The 5,000-nt window shown below is 46.8% G+C and overlaps 11 non-coding genes and 5 pseudogenes across 11 annotated transcripts; all 16 read left to right on the plus strand.

The window, feature by feature from the left end:
- Positions 1-434: 434 nt before the first annotated feature.
- On the plus strand, positions 435-553 carry LOC138538100 (5S ribosomal RNA). The gene has a single exon (XR_011286213.1). It is a non-coding gene; the product is annotated as a 5S ribosomal RNA (ribosomal RNA).
- Positions 554-659: 106 nt separating this feature from the next.
- LOC138536824 (5S ribosomal RNA) lies at positions 660-778 on the plus strand. Its single transcript, XR_011284986.1, has one exon. It is a non-coding gene; the product is annotated as a 5S ribosomal RNA (ribosomal RNA).
- A 106-nt stretch (positions 779-884) lies between these two features.
- Positions 885-993, plus strand: LOC138543230 (5S ribosomal RNA; annotated as a pseudogene).
- A 464-nt stretch (positions 994-1,457) lies between these two features.
- LOC138538102 (5S ribosomal RNA) lies at positions 1,458-1,576 on the plus strand. Its single transcript, XR_011286214.1, has one exon. It is a non-coding gene; the product is annotated as a 5S ribosomal RNA (ribosomal RNA).
- A 106-nt stretch (positions 1,577-1,682) lies between these two features.
- LOC138539338 (5S ribosomal RNA) lies at positions 1,683-1,801 on the plus strand. The gene has a single exon (XR_011287407.1). It is a non-coding gene; the product is annotated as a 5S ribosomal RNA (ribosomal RNA).
- Positions 1,802-1,907: 106 nt separating this feature from the next.
- Positions 1,908-2,026, plus strand: LOC138541480 (5S ribosomal RNA). The gene has a single exon (XR_011289486.1). It is a non-coding gene; the product is annotated as a 5S ribosomal RNA (ribosomal RNA).
- A 106-nt stretch (positions 2,027-2,132) lies between these two features.
- Positions 2,133-2,251, plus strand: LOC138547377 (5S ribosomal RNA). The gene has a single exon (XR_011291218.1). It is a non-coding gene; the product is annotated as a 5S ribosomal RNA (ribosomal RNA).
- A 106-nt stretch (positions 2,252-2,357) lies between these two features.
- LOC138544766 (5S ribosomal RNA) lies at positions 2,358-2,466 on the plus strand (annotated as a pseudogene).
- A 105-nt stretch (positions 2,467-2,571) lies between these two features.
- Positions 2,572-2,680, plus strand: LOC138543231 (5S ribosomal RNA; annotated as a pseudogene).
- A 464-nt stretch (positions 2,681-3,144) lies between these two features.
- Positions 3,145-3,263, plus strand: LOC138538103 (5S ribosomal RNA). Its single transcript, XR_011286215.1, has one exon. It is a non-coding gene; the product is annotated as a 5S ribosomal RNA (ribosomal RNA).
- Positions 3,264-3,369: 106 nt separating this feature from the next.
- LOC138547378 (5S ribosomal RNA) lies at positions 3,370-3,488 on the plus strand. Its single transcript, XR_011291219.1, has one exon. It is a non-coding gene; the product is annotated as a 5S ribosomal RNA (ribosomal RNA).
- Positions 3,489-3,593: 105 nt separating this feature from the next.
- On the plus strand, positions 3,594-3,702 carry LOC138543232 (5S ribosomal RNA; annotated as a pseudogene).
- A 475-nt stretch (positions 3,703-4,177) lies between these two features.
- LOC138538104 (5S ribosomal RNA) lies at positions 4,178-4,296 on the plus strand. Its single transcript, XR_011286216.1, has one exon. It is a non-coding gene; the product is annotated as a 5S ribosomal RNA (ribosomal RNA).
- A 106-nt stretch (positions 4,297-4,402) lies between these two features.
- Positions 4,403-4,521, plus strand: LOC138539339 (5S ribosomal RNA). Its single transcript, XR_011287408.1, has one exon. It is a non-coding gene; the product is annotated as a 5S ribosomal RNA (ribosomal RNA).
- Positions 4,522-4,627: 106 nt separating this feature from the next.
- LOC138549690 (5S ribosomal RNA) lies at positions 4,628-4,746 on the plus strand. Its single transcript, XR_011293464.1, has one exon. It is a non-coding gene; the product is annotated as a 5S ribosomal RNA (ribosomal RNA).
- Positions 4,747-4,852: 106 nt separating this feature from the next.
- LOC138542962 (5S ribosomal RNA) lies at positions 4,853-4,961 on the plus strand (annotated as a pseudogene).
- Positions 4,962-5,000: the final 39 nt, after the last annotated feature.

A 5,000-nucleotide genomic window follows, 5' to 3' on the forward strand; every position in this document is an offset into this window, starting at 1 on the left:
AACTTCTCAATTATTTTTCAAATTTGGTATGTTTCCAAAATAATTGTATCCCGTTTTATAGCGGAAATGTTGGACAACATCATGAGGGCTGGAGCTACCTTTTTACATAGAATTAGCATACAGGTAGTGTGTTCATGGGTAATAAATCGACTTTCACATGTAATGCAGTACAGAGAATATTGAGTCCTTCAAGAGGCATGAAAGAAAACCATTATTGTGTTGATTGTTCTCTCCACCTCCCTGCAACAGACACAGGATGGATGAATTAAAGTTATCCTACCAGACATAGGAGTCCTGAATGGGCCCACCAGTCTTATATATCTCGCCTGATCGAGCCTGATCGAGCGATGAGCGTGGTATCATGTTGCAAGTGGCTGCATGGCTTAGCTTACTAAATGCAAATGCATAAGAGTAATATTCTTAGCATTCCTAGAGCCTACGGCCACACCACACTGAATGCACCCGATCTCGACTGATCTCGGAAGTTAAGCAGTGTCAGGCCTAGTTAGTACCTGGATGGGAGACCGCCTGGGAATACCAGGTGCTGTAGGCTTTTTTGTGCTCCAAGTTCAGGAAGTGAGCCATTTCTCAATTGCCTTTCAAAACTGCAAGGTCTAGCTGACTAGATGCTTAAAAGTACAAAACTCACTAGGCCCAGAGCCTACGGCCACACCACACTGATTGCGCCCGATCTCGTCTGATCTCGGAAGCTAAGCAGTGTCGGGCCTCGTTAGTACCTGGATGGGAGACCGCCTGGGAATACCAGGTGCTGTAGGCTTTTTTGTGCTCCAAGTTCAGGAAGTGAGCCATTTCTCAATTGCCTTTCAAAACTGCAAGGTCTAGCTGACTAGATGCTTAAAAGTACAAAACTCACTAGGCCCAGAGCCTACGGCCACACCACACTGAATGCGCCCGATCTCGGAAGCTAAGCAGGGTCGGGCCTAGTTAGTACCTGGATGGGAGACTGCCTGGGAATACCAGGTGCTGTAGGCTTTTTTTGTGCTCCATGATTAGTAATTGCGCAACTTCTCAATTATTTTTCAAATTTGGTATGTTTCCAAAATAATTGTATCCCGTTTTATAGCGGAAATGTTGGACAACATCATGAGGGCTGGAGCTACCTTTTTACATAGAATTAGCATACAGGTAGTGTGTTCATGGGTAATAAATCAACTTTCACATGTAATGCAGTACAGAGAATATTGAGTCCTTCAAGAGGCATGAAAGAAAACCATTATTGTGTTGATTGTTCTCTCCACCTCCCTGCAACAGACACAGGATGGATGAATTAAAGTTATCCTACCAGACATAGGAGTCCTGAATGGGCCCACCAGTCTTATATATCTCGCCTGATCGAGCCTGATCGAGCGATGAGCGTGGTATCATGTTGCAAGTGGCTGCATGGCTTAGCTTACTAAATGCAAATGCATAAGAGTAATATTCTTAGCATTCCTAGAGCCTACGGCCACACCACACTGAATGCACCCGATCTCGACTGATCTCGGAAGTTAAGCAGTGTCAGGCCTAGTTAGTACCTGGATGGGAGACCGCCTGGGAATACCAGGTGCTGTAGGCTTTTTTGTGCTCCAAGTTCAGGAAGTGAGCCCTTTCTCAATTGCCTTTTAAAACTGCAAGGTCTAGCCGACTAGATGCTTAAAAGTACAAAACTCACTAGGCCCAGAGCCTACGGCCACACCACACTGAATGTGCCTGATCTCGTCTGATCTCAGAAGCTAAGCAGTGTCGGGCCTAGTTAGTACCTGGATGGAAGACCGCCTGGGAATACCAGGTGCTGTAGGCTTTTTTGTACTCCAAGTTCAGGAAGTGAGCCATTTCTCAATTGCCTTTCAAAACTGCAAGGTCTAGCCGACTAGATGCTTAAAAGTACAAAACTCACAAGAACCAGAGCCTACGGCCACAGCACACTGAATGCGCCCGATCTCGTCTGATCTCGGAAGCTAAGCAGTGTCGGGCCTCGTTAGTACCTGGATGGGAGACCGCCTGGGAATACCAGGTGCTGTAGGCTTTTTTGTGCTCCAAGTTCAGGAAGTGAGCCATTTCTCAATTGCCTTTCAAAACTGCAAGGTCTAGCTGACTAGATGCTTAAAAGTACAAAACTCACTAGGCCCAGAGCCTACGGCCACACCACACTGATTGCGCCCGATCTCGTCTGATCTCGGAAGCTAAGCAGTGTCGGGCCTAGTTAGTACCTGGATGGGAGACCACCTGGGAATACCAGGTGCTGTAGGCTTTTTTGTGCTCCAAGTTCAGGAAGTGAGCCATTTCTCAATTGCCTTTCAAAACTGCAAGGTCTAGCCGACTAGATGCTTAAAAGTACAAAACTCACTAAGCCCAGAGCCTACGGCCACACCACACTGAATGCGTCTGATCTCGGAAGCTAAGCAGTGTCGGGCCTAGTTAGTACCTGGATGGGAGACCACCTGGGAATACCAAGTGCTGTAGGCTTTTTTGTGCTCCAAGTTCAGGAAGTGAGCCATTTCACAATTGCCTTTCAAAACTGCAAGGTCTAGCCGACTAGATGCTTAAAAGTACAAACTCACTAGGCCCAGAGCCTACGGCCACACCACACTGAATGCGCCCGATCTCGGAAGCTAAGCAGGGTCGGGCCTAGTTAGTACCTGGATGGGAGACTGCCTGGGAATACCAGGTGCTGTAGGCTTTTTTTGTGCTCCATGATTAGTAATTGCGCAACTTCTCAATTATTTTTCAAATTTGGTATGTTTCCAAAATAATTGTATCCCGTTTTATAGCGGAAATGTTGGACAACATCATGAGGGCTGGAGCTACCTTTTTACATAGAATTAGCATACAGGTAGTGTGTTCATGGGTAATAAATCGACTTTCACATGTAATGCAGTACAGAGAATATTGAGTCCTTCAAGAGGCATGAAAGAAAACCATTATTGTGTTGATTGTTCTCTCCACCTCCCTACAACAGACACAGGATGGATGAATTAAAGTTATCCTACCAGACATAGGAGTCCTGAATGGGCCCACCAGTCTTATATATCTCGCCTGATCGAGCCTGATCGAGCGATGAGCGTGGTATCATGTTGCAAGTGGCTGCATGGCTTAGCTTACTAAATGCAAATGCATAAGAGTAATATTCTTAGCATTCCTAGAGCCTACGGCCACACCACACTGAATGCACCCGATCTCGACTGATCTCGGAAGTTAAGCAGTGTCAGGCCTAGTTAGTACCTGGATGGGAGACCGCCTGGGAATACCAGGTGCTGTAGGCTTTTTTGTGCTCCAAGTTCAGGAAGTGAGCCATTTCTCAATTGCCTTTCAAAACTGCAAGGTCTAGCTGACTAGATGCTTAAAAGTACAAAACTCACTAGGCCCAGAGCCTACGGCCACACCACACTGATTGCGCCCGATCTCGTCTGATCTCGGAAGCTAAGCAGTGTCGGGCCTAGTTAGTACCTGGATGGGAGACCACCTGGGAATACCAGGTGCTGTAGGCTTTTTTGTGCTCCAAGTTCAGGAAGTGAGCCATTTCACAATTGCCTTTCAAAACTGCAAGGTCTAGCCGACTAGATGCTTAAAAGTACAAACTCACTAGGCCCAGAGCCTACGGCCACACCACACTGAATGCGCCCGATCTCGGAAGCTAAGCAGGGTCGGGCCTAGTTAGTACCTGGATGGGAGACTGCCTGGGAATACCAGGTGCTGTAGGCTTTTTTTGTGCTCCATGATTAGTAATTGCGCAACTTCTCAATTATTTTTCAAATTTGGTATGTTTCCAAAATAATTGTATCCCGTTTTATAGCGGAAATGTTGGACAACATCATGAGGGCTGGAGCTACCTTTTTACATAGAATTAGCATACAGGTAGTGTGTTCATGGGTAATAAATCAACTTTCACATGTAATGCAGTACAGAGAATATTGAGTCCTTCAAGAGGCATGAAAGAAAACCATTATTGTGTTGATTGTTCTCTCCACCTCCCTGCAACAGACACAGGATGGATGAATTAAAGTTATCCTACCAGACATAGGAGTCCTGAATGGGCCCACCAGTCTTATATATCTCGCCTGATCGAGCCTGATCGAGCGCTGATCGAGCGATGAGCGTGGTATCATGTTGCAAGTGGCTGCATGGCTTAGCTTACTAAATGCAAATGCATAAGAGTAATATTCTTAGCATTCCTAGAGCCTACGGCCACACCACACTGAATGCACCCGATCTCGACTGATCTCGGAAGTTAAGCAGTGTCAGGCCTAGTTAGTACCTGGATGGGAGACCGCCTGGGAATACCAGGTGCTGTAGGCTTTTTTGTGCTCCAAGTTCAGGAAGTGAGCCCTTTCTCAATTGCCTTTTAAAACTGCAAGGTCTAGCCGACTAGATGCTTAAAAGTACAAAACTCAGTAGGCCCAGAGCCTACGGCCACACCACACTGAATGTGCCTGATCTCGTCTGATCTCAGAAGCTAAGCAGTGTCGGGCCTAGTTAGTACCTGGATGGAAGACCGCCTGGGAATACCAGGTGCTGTAGGCTTTTTTGTACTCCAAGTTCAGGAAGTGAGCCATTTCTCAATTGCCTTTCAAAACTGCAAGGTCTAGCCGACTAGATGCTTAAAAGTACAAAACTCACAAGAACCAGAGCCTACGGCCACACCACACTGAATGCGCCCGATCTCGTCTGATCTCGGAAGCTAAGCAGTGTCGGGCCTCGTTAGTACCTGGATGGGAGACCGCCTGGGAATACCAGGTGCTGTAGGCTTTTTTGTGCTCCAAGTTCAGGAAGTGAGCCATTTCTCAATTGCCTTTCAAAATTGCAAGGTCTAGCTGACTAGATGCTTAAAAGTACAAAACTCACTAGGCCCAGAGCCTACGGCCACACCACACTGATTGCGCCCGATCTCGGAAGCTAAGCAGTGTCGGGCCTCGTTAGTACCTGGATGGGAGACCGCCTGGGAATACCAGGTGCTGTAGGCTTTTTTGTGCTCCAAGTTCAGGAAGTGAGCCATTTCTCAA

The sequence above is a fragment of the Ambystoma mexicanum genome, unplaced genomic scaffold (assembly GCF_040938575.1).
Source record: "Ambystoma mexicanum isolate Mex_15411 unplaced genomic scaffold, UKY_AmexF1_1 Mex_scaf10, whole genome shotgun sequence".
Classification (NCBI taxonomy): Eukaryota; Metazoa; Chordata; class Amphibia; order Caudata; family Ambystomatidae; genus Ambystoma; species Ambystoma mexicanum.